The sequence below is a fragment of the Panthera pardus genome, unplaced genomic scaffold, assembly GCF_024362965.1.
Source record: "Panthera pardus isolate Hobbes unplaced genomic scaffold, ASM2436296v1 HiC_scaffold_6, whole genome shotgun sequence".
NCBI lineage: Eukaryota > Metazoa > Chordata > Mammalia > Carnivora > Felidae > Panthera > Panthera pardus.
The window spans coordinates 9,588,128-9,608,876 of NW_026526991.1; positions in this window are offsets into that span (position 1 = coordinate 9,588,128).

Here is a 20,749-nt window from a genome sequence, read left to right on the forward strand (position 1 = left end):
GCAGGGGACCCAGGAGACACCAGCAAGGCCAGGGGTCTGCAAGGGAAACTCTCGTGTCAGGATGAAAGTAACATTTGACGTACTTTGAAATTTCTTAATTTAGATAACACCAAGTTCGGGGACAGAACAATTTGCAGTTGCTGAAGATGCCTACCTTGATGTTAATTCTCCATTTACAACTTAAGTCGGGAGACGTGAATTGAAGGGCTATAGCATGATTAGCTCCTGGGTGACACCTTGATCTGTGATATTTCAGCCGGAGCAGAAATGCTATTGCCGCATTATAAAGTCTTTAAAAATAGTGTTTCTCATAGATGTACTTGACAGGAGCTACAAAATTTGTGTGAGCACAATTATGCTCTCAGAGGCTGCTGGGGAGGGCATTTCACAGTCAGGAGGCAATTATTTTCTGTTGCTGCTTTGACTTCTCTTTAAATAAATGTTTACGAAGCCCATAAAGCCAGTTCCCATGCAAATGCTCACGCTTTTAAGCTGCAGAAGCTCTTCCATAAAAACCAGGATACAGGCAGTGGAGCCAGGTCACCGCTGGGCCAGGACAAGGAGCCCCGACCCAGCGTCAGGCGCTTACCCCGCCTGCTGTCGGCATCCAGTGGTGCCATCGGCGGTGCTCCCGTGCTCAGGAGAGCCAGACGTCTGGGGAACGATGCGTCCGTGACGCGGAAGTGAGTGTTCAAAGGCGTGACCCGGGCCCAGCGCAGGGAACTAAATGCCTTCTCCCCATGTGTAAGAGCCGAAAATGACTTTGGTTTGATCAGAGGTGGAATTTGACGTTTGTTGGGTCTCAGTGTGGAATGAGGAGTCCATTACTGTATTCGTCGTGAGATGTGCTTGTGTCTCCCTTCCGTGGCTCCTACAGGTGTCCGGTTTCCTCAAGGAGATCGTCTGTGTCTTGCCGCCCAAGATGTACACTCCAGGTACTATTGCCAGCATTATATCATCACGCCCATCGGCACCGTCATCATCATCCCCATCATCAACCAGCATCGTCACCATCATTATCACGATCACCCCGTCGTCATCATCACTGTCTCACCACCATCGTGTGCATCACCATCTATGGCATTTATAGTAACAGTGGCTCATCTTGGAGATCTCGCTAGGTTCTTTCTCACATGACACCTTCCAACCCGCACATAGACGTGGTGATGACGGTGAGAATGAGGAACCTGTATTCAGTAGGCTGAGACATAAAGATTTTGCCAGGATAAGTCCCTCCAACCTGGGGGTCCTTGGAAGCTAAAATTTGAACAAAAGCAAGTCTGCCTTCTGCCGGTCTTTCTCTCAGTTAAAGCACACACCATTACGCAGACCGCCCACTCATTCATTCACCAAACACTGGCCGAGGTAAGCGCCAGGGACTATCTAACCACCCTTCGCCTCATGACTCAGCCCATAGCAGCCAGGAGCTCCCACAGCAAAAAGTTCACAGTGCAGGCGTCTTAAAGCCCAGCTCCCGACCTCATCGTCCCAAGCCAAAAACAGGGACATGTGGGGACTCTGGGACCTGGCCGTTTTCTGGAAGGGTTCAGTCCAGCACACAGGGCCGATGAACCCCCGTCTATGCACACCCTCCCTTGGCTCCAAAGCAGCTGCTATGTGAGGCCCCCCGCCCCCAGGGTGGGGGTCCCTGTAGCCTTGTGAGGGCCCCTCCATCTGGCGTGTCTTCGACTCAACCCCGCAGACTTACAGAGCCCCCTGAGAGCAGTGTGCACGCCAGGCTGTGCCAGAGACAGAGGGGAATGTTAAGTCCCGGCCTGAGGGATTTTGGAATTTGGTTGATGAAACGAGACATCCCTGCATGAAAACCTAAAGACCTCAAGGGAACACGTGACAGAGGCCACAGTCGGGCCATGGAATACCGCCAGGTGGCAGTGGTCCCGCACCCACTGCTGCGTAAGCTCCCCTCTACGTGCCACCCCGATGCCGGAGACCACAGCCCCACCTTCCTCAACCACAGCCTCCCCTTTGCCCGTGACCCCGGCACGGGTCACGCTCCGCACTCCCTTCCTTCCAAAGCTCCACGGATCGCGACTCTCAGCGCCAGGCTGCATGTGAACACAGGGCCACGAGCACATGGCCCGCGGGAGGCCGGCTGGACACCATGCGCCCCAGGCCCCGTCTCCCGGCATCCTCGTGGGGCCAGGGGGCCAGCTGCAGGTGAGGCGTGTGGGCAGTGACTGCGGGGCCAGCTGTCAACATGGAGGAAGCAAGATGTGGACACACGTGGGCGGGCAGACCCCCTGGGCAGCCCCCCCCACCCCCATCGGCTGGCCTTCTGCCGGCAAGAAGACAGCACTCTGCGTTGCTGTGCCGCTTCTGGGGAGCCTGCACCCCACTCCGGACCAGGCTCACCCCCCACGACCCCACTCTGCTTAGCTCCGGGTTGGCGGGCTCTCTCTCCTGGTCGCCCCCTGACGGAGCCCGAGGGAGGTCTTCCTCCTCAGCCTGGGTGCCCAGGACCAGCCTGGCAGAGATGAGCCCCGGTGCGCCTCCAGGCTGGTCCCCGGGCCCTTCCCTGTTGGCAGACCCCCCTGGATGGGTGTTTCCGGGAGACACTGGCGGGTCCTCAGAGCTGTGGTCTCACCTCCACGGCCTCCGAAAGAGGACCGGGGGACAGGACACGCCGAAGCGCCCACACCGCCATCAGACACAGCCCGGAGCCTGGCGTGTTTGGGTGCTGGCTCTGAGAAGGGCCTTGTCACCCGCAGGGCACGTGCCTGGCCAGGGGCACGTGGGGGTTCTGGGGAGCCCTGTCCCCCTGCACCCCTCACGTCCTCTGGCCCTCACGGGGATGCAGTCAGCAGACACATCGGGGCCATGGCACAGGGAGCACAGTGAGGCCGGGGGGCCTCCCTGGGGGACGCTGGGGGGCGGGGGGGGAGCCGCAGCCACCGCTCCGTTGCCCTGTGTCCCCTGTGGTCAGCCTTGCGTCTGGGGCCCACCGTCGCCAGAGGCTCCCCAGGTCGGCCAAGGCCAAGCCGGAGGCCGGGGGCCCAGAGGCCCGACTGACAGTCCCAGAGTGCAGGCTGTGGGTGACGGGCGGACCCCTCCCAGAGTCTGCTCCGAGCTTCTCAGGGGGCTGGGGGTTCCTGGATGGGAGAGGTTCGGGGTGGGAAGAAGAGGAAGGTCAAGCAGGCAGGGTCTCATTCCCCACGGCTCTCCCCTCAGTCTACTCCAGCAGACACTTAGTAGGCACCCACTGTGTACACCCCCCCGAGTTACTGAAGATCGTTCCCCATGGCTCTCCCCTCAGTGTACTCCAGCAGACACTTAGTAGGCACCCACTGTGTACACCCCCCCCAGGTACTGAAGATCGTTCCCCACGGCTCTCCCCTCAGTGTACTCCAGCAGACACTTAGTAGGCACCCACTGTGTACACCCCCCCCAGGTACTGAAGATCGTTCCCCACGGCTCTCCCCTCAGTGTACTCCAGCAGACACTTATTAGGCACCCACTGTGTACACCCCCCCAGGTACTGAAGATCGTTCCCCACGGTTCTCCCCTCAGTCTACTCCAGCAGACACTTAGTAGGCACCCACTGTGTACACCCCCCCAGGTACTGAAGATCGTTCCCCACGGCTCTCCCCTCAGTCTACTCCAGCAGACACTTATTAGGCACCCTCAGTCTACTCCAACAGACACTTATTAGGCACCCACTGTGTACACCCCCCCCCAGGTACTGAAGATCGTTCCCCATGGCTCTCCCTTCAGTGTACTCCGGCAGACACTTATTAGGCACCCTCAGTCTACTCCAGCAGACACTTATCAGGCACCCACTGTGTACACCCCCCCCCAGGTACTACAGACCCAGAGCTGCAGGGCAGATTCCGGAATCAGAACAGAGATGCCACCTGGTCTTGGACGGGCGGGTGCAGCCGCCCCCGGGAGGGAGCAGGGTGAAGGAGGGGCGGGCCGTGTCCTCCAGAGCAGAGTCCCCGGGGGTGGGGACCCGGGCCAGCGGATAATCACCGGGCTCACAGGCTGGGATGTCTCTCTCCTGGGACCTCCAGTCTCCAAGAGCCTCCCAAGGCCCTTCAAGGTGTACGTGGCCAGTGTGAGCTGATAAATGTGTTTCTTCCTTAAATTGTATGAACTACATTCCCCTTTGATTTAAACACTAAGAAATTATTTAAAATTTCAATAAAACAAAAAGGCTTCTGAGGTCAGAAAGGAGGCATGTGGGGCTAATAAAGTAGAACGTGAGGGGGCAGGACGTCAGGGACACTGGCTTGGAGGGGACGCTGGGCTCAGAGGGGACACCAGGACTTCCAGTTTGGTGCAGATGGAGAGGACACCAGGGCCACCGGGCTCCGCGTGGGCAGGAATGCGCGTAAGCACTAGAAACTGACCCTCCGGGCTCTGGTGGGGCCTGGGGGCGGGGCCGTGGGCGGGGCCTGGGGCGGGGCGGGCCGTGGGCGGGGCGCCCCAGCCAACAAGGAAGGTGGAGTCTGCCTAGTCCCCCTGGTGCATCTGCTGAGACTCAGGACCCCGTGCAGAGACGGGCCTACATGAGGCCAGGGAACTGCGGGGAGTCTCCAGTGCTATACAGACTCCGCTTCCCAGCGCTTGGTCTCAGCTCTTGGTCTCCAGCTTGGTCCCAGTGCTTGGTCCCAGCACTTGGTCCCCAGCTTGGTCCCAGTGCTTGGTCCCGGCGCTTGGTCTCCAGCTTGGTCCCAGCGCTTGGTCCCCAGCTTGGTCCCAGTGCTGTCTGTGAACCAGAGGCTCCCATGGCCACTACCGGCCCTCGCTGGGGCTTTACCCCGAGCATGGACGCAGCCTGTGGCCCCAAAGGGCTGAGCAGCACGGCACAGAGGCCCCGTTTCTCATGGGACCAGAGACTCATGATCACATCGGTCTCTCGGTCCTGCTACGTACGTTCCCCAAGCGCCTGGCCCACCTTGCTGCACATCAGGCTACGGCCTGGTCCACATCACCCTGGGGGGCTCTCTGTGAGGGGCAGCAGCACCCGTAAGGACCCTTCTTCCCATCACCCAGTCCTTGGCAGTGCAGAGTGGTCCCAGGGCATTCAGCCTTGTCAGGCCAGCAGACTCCTGGCCCACATCACAGTGCCTACTCAGGACCCAGCACCCAGCACCTGGCACCCAGCACCCAGGACCCGGCACCCAGAACCCAGCACCCAGCACCCTGCACCCAGAACCGAGCATCCAGCACCCAGGACCTGACACCCAGAACCCAGCACCCAGCACCCAGGACCCGACACCCAGAACCCAGCACCCAGCACCCAGGACCCGACACCCAGAACCCAGCACCCAGCACCCAGGACCCAACACCCGGAACCCAGCACCCAGCACCCAGGACCCGACACCCAGAACCCAGCACCCAGCACCCAGAACCGAGCACCCAGAGCCCAGGACCTGGCACCCGGAACCCAGCACCCAGCACCCAGCACAGGCCCTTCACCACATCCACAGATGGCAGGTAACATGATGCCCTGTGGGCTATACAGCCAGGCCTGCTGAATGGAGGGGCAGACCAGCACAGACTCTCAAGAAACACGGCTCTTCTCAAGGAACTCACCACCGGGCATCCCTGACCTTCCCAGAGCCGTCCGGGCGGTATCTTCTTGGTGCAGAGCTGCGGGGGCCTCACGTCACTTCTCTGCAGACGGGACGGCCCTGGCGTGGTTCGGTGCACTCACGTGTGCGCACACACCCTTCTACCCAATTCTCACGATCACTGCACAGCGGCAGTGTCTCTGAGTCCGGGCCGTCGGGTCACCGAGGGAGGCGGAACGGGCCGGACGCACACAGGAGCCCTGTTTTCTCCCGAAGAGACACGGAGTCTGCTCTGTCTCGTGTTCCGTCCGGAGAAGCGGTGGGACTGAGACACGCGGCGGGTCCACATCCAGGCGGGGGCAGCGCCCGGCCTGGGGCAGAACGGGAGGGGACGCTCCTGTGGCAGCGGCAGGAAGAGCCCGTGTCCCTGCGGAGGCCTGAGTGGAGCTGAGCCGAGCAGGGCAGGGGACACAGCCCGGACGGCCGTCCACCTGACTCGTGCGGGGGCTCGGGGGGCGGGGGGCCGACGGGTGTCCGATCCCAGCCACCTTCGTGAAACTCCAGTAAGGAGGAGACGCCGACATTAAAAACAACTTTGGAAGGAAGGCGCCAAGAGCACTAAATCCAAGAGGTCTGGCTGGTCCAGCCCTCCCACCTGCGGCTGCAGCCCCGCCCGTTTCCAGGTGGGGTTCCAGGCGACCCAGCAGAACAGAGGCCACCACTTCCCACTCACGTGCTGCCTTTCCTCCACCCGACTCGCTCCTCCCCGCCGGCCCACCTGCCTGCAGCCCAGATTCGTCCCACGAAGCGAAGTGAGCCTGAGGAAATCACAGCTGAGTGTCGCAGGCCCTTGGAATCTCACTCTCACTAAGTGTAAAATTCGCCATCATATCTTCGCAGCTCATCTCGTAATGACAAAGATAATGACGATTTTAAAATACATCATTTGAAGTCGTTAACCGGTTCAAGCAGACGCGAGGAGACCAACGGCCAGAGCGAGCGTTATTTTCACAGACAGAGCCCGCCTTGTTCTCAGCTGCCGTCGGCACAGGAGACGTGGCTGGAGTTGCACGCCCACCGCGGGGTCTGGGGCTACCCCTCCGGGTCCCCTCGGAGCGTCTGTGCCTCGAGGGGCGCGGGAGCCCCGGGACCGTGGACGGGGCTCAGGTTGCGGGTGGGCGGCAGAGCCACGTGCAGCCACGGACCCGGGGAGCGGCGATGCCCCGCGAGGCCCCTCTTCTGCGGCTCCTGGACCAGGAAACAAGGCGGAGTGACCTTGACGGGGGCACAGGGTGGCCACCTGCGTCGCACACATCCCAAGCGCGGGGCACTCGGCCAGGACGCTCCGTGCGCACGCGGGCTCCAGCCGGCAGGCGCCAGATCGCGCCGCGGCCCGGGATTGACAGGGAGCCACAGACCCCGGAGATTTATTAAACATCCAAAGGTAATTTTCCATTAACATTTCCTATTTTGGCATCTTAAAGAGAGTGAAAGTTGATTTCGGTTCAACATCCTGTGGGGAAATTAGTTCATTTTGCTAAAGTATCTTAATAATTACAGTGACATCAAGGTTAATTGCTTAATCTGGATTGCCACGGTGCAGGCCGCCAAATTCCCCATGCAATCTGTGCTATAATTAGTGCCAGGGCGTCCATATTTAGAAGCTGTTTTCACGGGAACCGCGGAGTCCGGCAAGGTGATCGGTGGGTGGTCCCGGAGGACGCCGGGGACAGGTGTCCCCCCCAGGGTCCCTGAGGCCGTGTGGCCCAGAGCACGCCGGCTGGACCGGGCTGCCTGGGGGACAACAGGAAGTGAGCGCCCCCCACATCCTCCTCGGCCACAGATCCTGCGAACACCGCCCGCCGTGACCACAACCGGGGCCGCTTGCGACGACAAAGCCCTCGAGAGTCCGCCAAGATCATCCCAGCGTCCACAGCAGCAGGAGGTGCACTAGACAAGCTCACCGACGCCAGACAAAGGGGGGTCCCTGCGGGCACGGACCCCCAACCCCACACAGAGGCGCCCCACCAGCGTCCCGCGGGTGCGCAGCTGGATGGGGCGGACGGCACCTGCCTCCCTCGGCCCCGAGACACGTTTACCCCATTCCCTCGGCTGACCTCCGCGTGCTCACGGCTCCAGCTGGCACATCGCAAAGTTGGCACATCATGAAGGGAGAGAGGATGTGACCTTCCCAGATACACCAACTTCCCATCCCAGGTCAACTGGTCACGTCCTAGTTCAAACCAACTGGGGGGGGGGGGAGGGGCGGTGCACGCGGCCGGTCCCCCACTTCCTCCCCAGGGAGCAGGTGCAGGAGGTCCCCGAGGGCGCCCAGGGGCTTCTCACACCACATCTGGTGGCAACACCACCCCCGCCACGCCCACGCACACCAGCTGCGAGCCTTGTCTCCACCACTGGCAGAACAGTCGCCCCCGGGCCATCTGGGGCTCCCACTGCCCCCGGGTCCCCGGGTCCTGCCTGAGGAGTGAAGCCTGACACTCACACAGACTCCCACCCCAAACCCAGATGCTGCTCACCATGTGTCTGCAGCCCTAAATCGTTGGCTTTTGGATTGGAAGGTCTATGAAGTCCATCTAAATTGATTGACGGGCCTGTGCTCCCCTCTGCCCTCCAGGCCACGTGTGCCCGAGAGGCCAGTCTGCACCCACTGCGTCCTGTGACCACACCGCCGGTCCGTTGCCATTTTCCAGCCCGCGTTCTGCTGCCGGGAGCACCCTCGCTCGCGGTGCAGACGGGCAAGTCTCTCCAGGTGGGTCCTCAGTCTTACCAGACGGTCCCACGGGTTTCCCAGCGTGGCTGTACCACATCGGTTCCTGGTGACCCAGCCCCGGCCAGGCTGCCGGGGGTAAGACAAAAAATCACCCTTGGTGGTCTGCCTCCTCACCTCCGATAACGCGGGAGTGGGGGCCTTCTTACCTTGTTCTCCACCCACGAAAAGCAGCCCCTTTCTAAACTCAGAAACTGACACAGGTTTTTTTTTGCCATATTGTCCTTTGGGCCACCAGGATAGCTGTCTTTTTCCTACGAACTTTTAGATCTTAATATATTTTGGAGAATGTGGTGATTTCTCTCTGAACATAGCCAACATGACTTCCTCCCCCCCCATGACCATCAGGCCACCGCTGTGTCGAGAGACGGAGTCCGTGCACCCCCTCAAACCAGAGCTGCCTGTCGCCTCTGTGACCAATGGACCATGGTGGCAACCGGAGGTCGGACAGCCCTCACTTTTGCTCACGGAGCCCTGAACCCCCAACAGATGGCTCCAGGCCAGCCCCCCTCCCACTGTAAGCACATTGGAAACCGGAGCCAGAACCGGCCGGTTGAACCCAACAAACTCACAGAACCACGGGGACGATAATAATGGCCCTTTTAAGCCACCAAGATCCGGGTGCTTCCTTCCGCGGTAATATGCAACCCAAACGCTAAGCTTCTGCTGGGGACACATGTGGCAGATACCCTCACTAGGTTTTGAGTAGAATGCTATGTTCCTGGAGCTGCCTTTTGATGAAGCACGTTTCTCACAACTGAAGGAGTTGGTTTTATCAGTGTTTTCCCTTATTGGTTACTTGTGTTGTTTGTGTTTTATTTGAAAAATTCATCACCACCTCAGAGACATAAAGATACTCGTATAGGTTCAATGGTTTTTTTTTTTTTAATTTTAATTTTTATCATCCTGGGTTTCACAGTTACTCCTGGAGTTTACTTGGTGTATGGTGTGAGGCAGGGATCCAGCTGGATTTCTTTCCCCTTGTAAACAATCCAGTACATCAGGAACATTGACGGAGTAGGGGTCTCTCTCCTCTGCCGTCACAGTGAAATGGGAGACCCTCTCTTCTGTCTCATGCTTGCTTTCGCACTTCTGGCTCTTTTGTGTTCAGCGCTTTCTTCTTATTTCTTGCCTTATTTCGATTGAACGAATATTTTTCCCCATCGCGTTCTTTTCCATGCTTTGATTTGAACTCACATACTTTCTTTCTACTTTTTGACGAGTGATTCTATGAACGTCAACATGCACACCCAGTGGAATTTTATTTTACATCCTCGTCATATTCCCGAACAAAGCCGGATCTAGGAAGGGTGTGATTCAGATCACCATCTTACTGACATAATTTTATTTTTGTTCAGTATTTAGGTCTATCCCTTTTTCAAGTTCTGTGGATCAGACGTTATTTTATTGTGATATATGACGAGTTTGTTTGCAGTTTACTTTGTTAACGTCCTCTTCTTGCATCCAAGACTTTTCTCCCAATGCTGATTTTCTCCTTCCTAAGTATATTCTTCGAGAACTGCCTTTGGGGAGGGTTTAATTTTACCTGGAGAGTCACATGCATGCCCTGAAGTGGGAACACCTTTGGACCATCACTGGGGGGGCAGCAGTATTATAGAGATCCCTGCCATCCCTCTTTCAAATCACAGGACCCTCTCTCCCCAGAGCTCACCAATATTAGGATTTTACCCTGAAAAGTAGCTTTCCCTGTTTCACACCTCATGTAAGTGGAATCATGCAGTATGTAGATTTTGTGTCTACACTCGTAAGACCCAAATTAATTGAGATTTAGTATTAAAAACTAATTTGCTGCATGAATATGTAAAAACTGACGTATCCATTGTACCATTGACGGGCATGGGGCTACATCCAGTTTGTGTCTATGACAAATAATGTGGGTGACAACAGATGAGCTTGGTGCTCTTCTGTTGGGTGTATGCGTGGGCTGGAACCACTAGACCACACACAGGTGTGTCTACACCTGCTGTCCAGGTTATTGTACCCATTAACCCTCCCGCCAGCAGGTGTAAGAGTTCCAGTTGCTCCTAATGCTCACCAACGTTTCCTACTGTCATTCCTTTTAAAATTTTGAGCTTCTGGCAGGGATGTACATATCGCATGTGATTTTAGTTGTGGACCCGGATGACATATGGGACTGAGTGCCTCCTCTATGTTGTTTACCACTTTACAGGTATACCAGCTTGTTTGAGATCCCTGCCCATGCCTTGGCACTAGTTTACTATTAGGTAGACTTGTTTTTTTCTTATTAATTTGAAAAAGTTCTTTGACTCTTCTGGAAACTAGTCCTATGTTACTTTTACACATTACACACATCATCTCCTACTTTGTGACCTTGTCCGTCGCCTTCTCAAAGGTGTCTTTCCTTGAACTGAGGTTCCTAACCTTATTGAAGACCAATTCATCCACTGTTTACTTTATGTTTAGAGTTTTTTGTGTTTAAGAAATCTTGGCTTGCCCCAGATTTATGAAGCTATTTGCCTATTTTATATCCTAAAATCTATATTGATTTACCATTCACAAAGTGATTTCTGTATATGCTGTAAAATAGAGTCAAAATACAAATGTTTTCCACTGGGACAAATATGGATCAGGACATTCATTTCATCCGGTGTCATTTACCCAGAATGCCTGCCTTTTCTCCAGAGTCATCTGGTGCCCCTTCCTTGTATTCATAAATCAAGTGTCCGCATGTGTTCATCTACTTCTGGGCACTTCACTGTGTTCAATACTCGTTATCCCTCTTTTGATGGCTACAACTTTATAATAAGGGTTGATATCTCATAACCTCCAACTTTGTTCTTAATCTTCAAAACTCTCCATATTCTTAGTCATTTGCATTTCAGATAACTTCTATAATCAATTACATGGGGCGCCTGGGTGGCTCAGTCGGTTAAGCGTCCGTCCGACTTTGGCTCAGGTCATGATCTCGCGGTCTGTGAGTTCGAGCCCCGCGTCGGGCTCTGTGCTGACAGCTCAGAGCCCGGAGCCTGCTGCGGATTCTGTGTCTCTGTCTCTCTCTGCCCCTCCCCCACTTGTGCTCTGTCTCTATCAAAAATACATAAAATGTAAAAAAAAAATTATAATCAATTACTAATTGCCACAAAAATATTGCAGTGGAATTTTAAGTGGAATTGTTTTGAATCTAAGATCGGTCTGTCTGTAGACTGACAGACAGACTTACAGTGCTCAATCTTTCAGCCTCTTGCGATAATATTTTGTGGTGTTTATTGTAAGGATCTTGCACATATTTCCTATTATTCACTTGAGGTTTTAGGGCATGATTGCAAGTAGTATCACTTCTAGAATTTCGTTTTCCCAGTTCTGTTGCTGACATAGAAAAATATAATTAATTCTTCACTATTGACCTTGCATCTAACAAACTTACTAAATTCCCTTATTAGAGATGGTTTTAGATTTTCTGTACAAAGTCCTACTGTCTGCTGGTAACGATGGTTTCGTTCCTTCTTCCCATTCCTTGTCCTTTCAGGCGCCCACATTTTATCCATGTACTTTATTCAATCATTCATTTGGCCAAATTCTTCACTCAGACTTGGTATCGTCAGGGTTTTCTTTTCAACCATCCCCGTAGTGTGCAATGGTAGGTATTAAGAAATCTGCATTTCCCTAATGGAGTGTCTTTTCTGGTGCTTATTTACCATCATGTATCTTCTCGGGTGAAGTTTCTGCTCAAATCTTTTGTTTTCTTAATGCCGAGTTTGGAACATCCATTAATAAGCTGTGAATGCGAGCTCTTCCTCAGACACGTGAGCTCCACACGATTTTCCAGGGGTGGCTTCTCAAGAGAAGAAGCTCTTAATCTTGACGAAGTTCGACGTATCTTTTTCTCTTTCACGGATCGTACTTTTGGTGTCATATCTAAGAAATACTTGCCTACCCCTAGGTCACAAAAATCGTCCGCTCTGTTTTAATCAGTTTTATAATTTAAGGTTTTACATTTAGGATATGGGGCGGGGTGGGTGGGGGGGTGCCTGGGTGGCTCAGTCGGTTAAGCCTCTGGCTTTGGCTCGGGTCAGATCTCACAGTTTGCGAGTTCGAGCTCCCTGTTGGGCTCTGTGCTGGGCCTGCTTCGGATTCTGTGTCTCCCTCTCCCCCTCCCCTGCTCGTGCTCCGTCTGTCTCTCAAAAATAAATAAACATTGAAAAAATTTACATTTAGGGTATGAGCCACTGGGCTGGTGTTTGCACACAGTGCAAGCATGGGTCACGGTTCATTGTTCTGCATATGGACGTTGAATATTATCAGCATCACTTGCCAAAAAAATTAGCCTTTTTCCATGGAACTGCCATTGCACCTTCATGAATAATCAATTGGCCATATGCGTTTGGGTCTATAAATAGGCTCTGCTCAAGTCAGCTGACCCACCGACACCACCGCATTTATTGTTGTGGTTTTCACGTAAACCCCGAAAACAAATGACTTAATTCTCCCTGCATTATTTTTCTTCCTCAAAACTGTTTTGGCGGCCTTGGGTCTCTTGTCTTTCCCTCTTTGAGAATCAACCTGTTGGTTTCTATACTAACAGGATCTGGATTGTGACTGCATGAGTACAGAGGGGAGTGTCCGGAGACGACAGCCTGGCGAGGTTGGGGGTCCCACCTCAACAGCACACTGTGCCTCTTGGCCTATTCCTTTCACCCGTTTTTTCATCCGTATTTGGTAGTTTTCGTCTTAAGCTTCTGCATGTGTTTTGTTCGATATATCTGCAGCCAACTCTCTTTCAGGCTGTCGTAATTAGTAGCATATTGCTAAAACTTTTATTTCCAATTATGTGTTGCTGATACATAGAAATACATGTGGTTTGGGTACACTGGCCTTTATTCTGCAATCTTGCTTAATTCACTTACTCGTCTGGGGCCACCGTGTCTGAGATGAGGTCCAGCTGTAAGAGGACAAGCCTGGGGACCTGAGGCACAGCGTGCTGAGTGTGGCTCACAACACCGTGTCCTCGAAAGCTGCTGAGATGTTCCCACCACAACAAAACGTGATAATTACACGAGGGGACGGAGGCTACAGCTGCCCCCGTTGGGGTCATCACTTCACGTATGTGGGAATCACATCACGTGGGGCATCTCAACCTACGTGATGTTATGCATCGGCTACATCCAACAAAGGCGGGGGGAGGGGTGCGACCCTCATACACCCTCCCCCACCCGTGTGGACGGAAGAATGCTCAGTGGCTCTGTCACCCAGCAAATAGGATTTAAGTCCCAAAGCTTAGCATCTGGGGCCGCCGTCACCTGACTCAACCTGCGGTCCCCGTTCCTGCTCCTGCCTCCTGACCCTGGCCTTTATCCCATCACATGGGCATTGCTGCCTCCAGAGGCCGGGCCCCTCGTCCACGGGCTCCCTCCGCCGTATCCACCCCCACTCGGTGCCTCAGCATGTGGCCACCTTCTTTATGAAATTTTCCTGGGTCTGAAAACTGTATTAGTAAGTTGTTAGTAAATTAGAGGAAACACTTATTTCAAGGATGCAGTTTACCAATATTTTATACGTTTGATATAAACATTAGCATCAAAACTTCAGGCTTTTCTCTCTGTCGACTACAATTAAGTTTTTCCGCTACGTCTGTCATCCCTCAGCCCCGTTTTGGGGTGAAATCCTCCAGACTCTTACACTGGCAAGTCCTTCCTTTTACTGGGGACACCGGGAGGTGCGTCTCACCACCCAGTGACTTGTTTGTGCAACGGGTTTATTTTCAGCGCTTTTTTTTAAATTTTTTTTAATGTTTATTTATTTATTTTAGAGAGAGAGGGAGACAGATAGGAGCGGGGGAGGGGCAGAGAGAGAGGGGGCGGGCACAGAATCCGAAGACAGGCTCCAGGCCCCGAGCCGTCGGCACAGAGCCCGACGCGGGGCTCGAACTCACGGACCGTGAGATCACGGCCTGAGCCGAAGTCGGACGCTCAACCGACTGGGCCACTCAGGTGCCCCTATTTTCAGTGTTTTTAATCAGTTCTTTTTCATCTCTACCTACGGACAGACAGACATCTGCGTCGTTTCCCAACAGCCCTACTATTCTTGTTTCTGGAGGGAGTGCAGCCCCGGAGCATTGGCCCTGTTTCTGTTCCTTCTGGGCGTCTCCCCCACGCATGTTGCAATCAGGCTTGCAGGGGCCCGTCTTCCTCCAGCCCTGCTCCGACCTCCCGTCTGCAGGTCCCGGGCAGCTTCCGGCGCAGACCTAGGGAAGCAGACGCCGTAGACGAGGGGCAGGTGTCCCCCTTTCCAGGCGGATTTGCTTCAGCCGGGCCAGCTTTGGCCCCTCACCCCTGCAGGGTGCCCGTTCTGCTGAAAACCCGCCTCGGCCGTTTGTCTGCTGAGCTCTTCCCAGCACCCTCGGGTCTCGCGTTCTCCAGCACCGCGGAGCATTGGCAGCGGACAAATCTCGAGCAAGCGTGGATCTGGCACCTTCTTCCACACAAGCAAGTCGTCAGTGAAGATATCAAATGGCGACGTCCCAGAGCCGTTTCAAAGTTGCGAGCGACACACGGAAACAGGTGGCCCTGGAGGACGACATGGCAGGTGGGGACGAGAGGGGGAGGGGTAGCGGGCAGCACCCAGTAGGGCAGGAAACCGAAGTCCCGTGCTTCTCCCATCAGAACAAACCTGGAAGGAGTAAACGCTCCGGTTCAGAGAGAAACACCAACAGACAACGCGGCCCGGCCCCACGCCGGTCGGGAGGCAGCTCGTGCCTGGGCCACTCGGCCTTCTCCGTGTCCTCTCTGCCTCGGTTTCCACATCTGAGGACCAGGAACCCTAGAACACGTTCTGGATGTAGTTATTAAAATGTTGCAGAGCGGCGCAGCTGGCGGGCGTCCAAGCCGTGAGTGTGGCCGGCAGGGAGCACTTGCGGCAGCGTTATCCACGCCGGGAGCGTAACCACCTTGGGCTGCAGGAGGCGGCGGCCTCGCGGGGACAGCGAGCGTGGTGTGAGTGATATGCACGGAAGCGTGGCGCGTGGGAAGAGACGGTCCTTGCCGTGGCCCCGGAGACGGAGCAGGAGCCCCGGCACCTGCGCGGTCTGTGCGCCAGGAACCGCACGGGGAACCCACAGATGGGCGTGTGGAGTCCACGGGGGCGAGAGCAGACCCGCCCGGCCCCGGCCGGGAGCGAGCCAGGGACAGCGACCAGAATGAGGGTGACCCAGCGGGTGGACTCAGCAGAAGGTCAGCGGCAGGAGCCCAGAGGACCGCCCGCTTCAGACTCGGGGGCATCACCTGTATCCACCAACGAGAACAGTGATGAACGCCTCCAAGTCCGAACCGCGTGGCAGCCTTCTCGGGATACAGTCGAGTGACGTGAATGACGGCACTGCTCCCCGAAGGCGTTTACAACGTAGGGATGCCAGTGCAGCACCGCCCAAAGCGGGTTCCCCAGAGCACCCCCCGGCACCCGTCCGCGAGAGGAGACAGGGACTAAATGGCACAGTAGTTGCTTTCTTGGGGGACGTAGACCCCAATTCCGGCCCCGGTGCTGACCTTCACCGGCTGGGGGACCAGCTGGCGAGTCTCTGGTCTGACCTTGGGGCGATCGCGGGGCAGCCTTGCGGAACGAAGCGAATTAGGTGAGCCTGTCCTGCACCCGCTGCCCGGCGCTGCCCGTGGCCAGGACTGTTCGTGAGCGGGCATCCCGGGAGGGAGGGCGTCACCCTCGGGGTGCACGCTGCACACAGACGGGATGTCCCTCGCGTCCCAGAGCCGGGCCGTGATGTCCCCTGTCCTCAGAGGAGGCCGGAGGGCCCCCGAGACCCCACGTGGCCGCGTGGACACCCGTCACTGACCACGGGTGGGCCCTTCTCACCAACACTGCCCGCCGCCCAGCCTGACCTAAGCGAAGACGAGGACGCTCGGGGGCCCTTCTTGCTGACATGCCGAGGCCCGCCCGCACCGAGTCCCCCGAGGAGCTGTATTAGCAAAACACTGTCCGACAGAAAAGTGAAAGCAACCAGTTATTGTAAGAAGAATAATTAATCGGGTGCCAAATGTAAGCACCGAGAGTTTTGAATAAATGTGGAGACACAGTTATGAGAGCAAAATATTATCATTTGCCCAACATAATTATTTTCTTGGAAACAGCCAATGATTAATAAGGCACATTATAAGTACGCTTTTGTGCACCAAATCTCATCTCTCCAGCCTAATTAACATGCCGGGGGATTGCCCTTTTGGTGCATAAAGACATTTAAAATATATATTTCATGAAATCCGAGTTATTTGTCATAGCCTCCAAGAGGAAAAAATAAAATATGAAGAATGCCACAGTCATTTAAATACTTTATTACACAACTGTATTCAAATAAATTAGTTCCTCTGGTTCTGCAGGCACATCGAGGCAAGACTCCCGCGGGAGGCGAAAACACGCTCCCCGCGGATCCCAGCACCTGCTCCCTCCTGACCTCACAGGCACGGGATGCAGACGGCCGGCTCCTCCCACGGCCGGCGCAGACCCCGGGACCCACACGGCCACCCGCGGACCACCCGGAGCCCGTCACTCTTCACAGGTGAGGAAACTAAGGCAGAGCCGGGTGGCATCACCTCCACGCAGAGAGCAGCAGGGGACCGTGCGGCAAAAACCCAAACGACACATCTCTCATGCAGATAAACCAGGAGATGAGAGACGAGTTTGACAGCACGAAAAGACTGGGGATTTTGGGACACATCTCAGTTTTTAATTGTTAAACTGCTGCCTTATAAAATTACTATTTAGATGTAATTGACAGTCTACATTGTGTCAGTTTCAGGCGCACAACGCAACGATTCGATATTTGCATACACCCCGAAATCTTGTTAGTGAATCTCGTTAGCACCCGTCACCACAGTTACAGGGTTTTCTTCTTGTGATGGGGACTCATAAGACCTACTCTCTTAGCAGCTTCCAAACACGCAACAGCACGCGTGGTCACATGGTGTGCAGCACGCACGTTATCGGCTATGGTCCCGTGTTGTATGCTGCACACGACCTAGTTACTTCCAGCCAGGTGTACCTCTGACCCCGGCACCCGCCTCACCGCCCCAAGCCCTCCCCTCTGGGGACCACCAATCTGTCTTCTGCATCTGTGAGCTTGGCTTTGGGGGTTTTGTTTTTAGGTTCCACATGTAAGTGAGATCATACAGTGTTTATCGGTCCCTGTCTGACTTATTTCACTGAGCACAATGTCCTCAGCAGGCGTCCACATCATCACAAATGGCAAGATTTCATTCTTTTTTATGACTGAATAATATTCCATGATAGATAGATAGACACATACGTACATACATGTAGACAGACAGATAGATGATAGATACAGACAGATAGACAATAGATAGATGATAGACAGATATAGACAGATAGATGATAGATAAAAGATAGAGATAGATAAATATAGACAGACAGATAGATGATAGACAGGCAGACAGATGATAGACAAATAAACAGACAGGTAGATGACGATGATGATGACAGGTAGATAGATAGATAGATAGATAGATACTGATAGATGATAGACAGATATAGACAGACATAGATGATAGACAGACAGATGATAGGTAGATGATGATGATGATGATAGATACAGGCAGACAGATGATAGACAAATAGACAGGTAGATGACGATGATGATGACAGGTAGACAGATAGATAGATAGATAGATAGATAGATAGATAGATACTGATAGATGATAGACAGATATAGACAGACATAGATGATAGACAGACAGATGATAGGTAGATGATGATGATGATGATAGATACAGACAGACAGATAATAGACAGGCAGACAGATGATAGACAAATAGACAGGTAGATGACGATGATGATGACAGGTAGACAGATAGATAGATAGATAGATAGATAGATACTGATAGATGATAGACAGATATAGACAGACATAGATGATAGACAGACAGATGATAGGTAGATGATGATGATGATGATAGATACAGGCAGACAGATGATAGACAAATAGACAGGTAGATGACGATGATGATGACAGGTAGACAGATAGATAGATAGATAGATAGATAGATACTGATAGATGATAGACAGATATAGACAGACATAGATGATAGACAGACAGATGATAGGTAGATGATGATGATGATGATAGATACAGACAGACAGATAATAGACAGGCAGACAGATGATAGACAAATAGACAGGTAGATGACGATGATGATGACAGGTAGACAGATAGATAGATAGATAGATAGATAGATACTGATAGATGATAGACAGATATAGACAGACATAGATGATAGACAGACAGATGATAGGTAGATGATGATGATGATGATAGATACAGGCAGACAGATGATAGACAAATAGACAGGTAGATGACGATGATGATGACAGGTAGACAGATAGATAGATAGATAGATAGATAGATAGATAGATAGATACTGACAGATGATAGATATAGACAGACATAGACGATAGACAGATGACAGACAGGTAGATGATGATGATGATAGATACAGACAGACAGATGATAGAGAGACAGATTAATGATAGAGACAGACAGATGATAGACGACAGACGGATAGAGGACAGATAGATGGAGATGTGGCATACATACTCCACATCTTCGAGGACCCACCGGTCGACGGACACGCGGGCTGCTTCCACAGCTGAAGTTACTGAAGGTAACGCTGCCGTGAACACAAGGGCTACGGTTGGTGATCTCACGTTCGTCAGGTAAACACCCAGGGCTGGCGTTTCTAGATCCCAGGAGGATTCTAGCTTTGAGGACCCTCCTCACTGCTTTCCAGAGCGGCTGCGCCGGTCCGCATCCCCACGGACAGTACAAGAGGGTCCCCTTTCTCCGCATCCTCGCCAACATGTGTCGTCGCCTGTGTTGGTGATTTTAGCCATTCCGACAGGGGTGAGGCGGCGTCTCGTCGTGGTTTTGACTCGCGTCTCCCCGATGCTGAGTCACGCTGGGCGTCTTCTCACGCGTCTGTTGGCATCTGTGTGTCTCCTTTGGAGAAGTGTCTGTTCACATTCTCTGCCCATTTTTCAATTACATCGTTTTTCCTCTGGCTTTTGAGTTGCATGAGTTCTTTATATATTTTGGATATTAACTCCTTACTAGATACATAATTTGCAAATATTTCCTGCCATTCCTTAGGCTGCCTTTTTATCTTGTCAATGGCTGCCTTTGTTGTGCAGATTGTACTTTGAAGAAGCCCTGTCTGTCCACTTTTGCCTCGGTTGCCTTTGGGGGAGCTGCTGTTTAATTGTCCTGGGGGAAGGAATTTTACCCCTGAAACGGGGTCTCCCTCCATGAGAATGAAGTGAGACCCTGCCGAGGACCAGGCCGACCCAGCCCTGCTCCCCACAGGGTCCCAGTTGACCACGGGCCCCAGTCCTCGCCAGGGGTGAGCGGGCCTCACCGTGAGAAGTGAGGGGCGGCCCCCCGAGCGGCCTGGGCGCTGATCCTTACCCACCTAAAGGGTCCTGAGAGGAACCAGACCAGCTGATCTTTCTGCCTTCGAGTGCTTTCATCAGGACGTGAGCCCAGGAGCTACCGCAGCCACCCTGAGTCCACGAGGGGAGCCGGCCCGGAGCGGAGGCGGGAGGCACAGGGACGAACGCCCAGGCTCGTGATGACAGGCTGGAGCTGCCTAAGTCCAGACTCTGCTCTGCACGAGGGGACACGCATGCTGTCTGAGCCGGCAGGCGGGTTTCCGCCCTGTGCTGTTGGAAGGAAGCGTCATTAATGGCATTCTGCCTCCACGGTCACTCTCGCCTCATGGAGTTGAGGCCGGGCCTGTGGAAAGTATGTGTCACTGAGTCTTTCTTTCAGGATTCATTTCCGGGATGAGACCAAGATGTCAGCAGGGGATCGTTTCTGCTGAGGCCCCTCCTTTGGTGCAGACGCTCCCTGTCCCCGTGTCCCCACACGGCCATCCCTGTGTCCCTAACAGACAAGACCGCACCACGCAGTGCCGTGAGCGCACCAGGGGCCCCAGGCGGGGTAGGCACGGGGAACCCTGGAGCCACAGGAACCTGAGGAGCGTCCTCTGTCGCTGTCGGCCGGGGGGGGGTGGGGGGGGTGCTGACCGTGTTTCTGACAGAGTCTCCTGTGACGTGACCCAGCCCATCTGGTGCCTGGCCTCCCACCATCTGGGACCCCTGGGTCTGCAGTGGCCTCCCCACCCACCAGGGACCCCAGGCGCCCCACCCTCCCCCAGACCCACTGCTCTGGCCCCCACCTGTCAGCTGCCTTGGGGGCCCTGTCCCGCCAGGCCCAGCACCCACAGCCCCCCATCCAGGCGGCAGTCTCCTCTTCCTTCCACGTCCCGGATGCACTACCCGAGGGTGGAGATCGCAATTCCCTCGGAGGGTGACAGTGGGACGGGTGGGTCAGGAGCCCCATGCTGACCTCCGGGGAGCCCCTTACAGG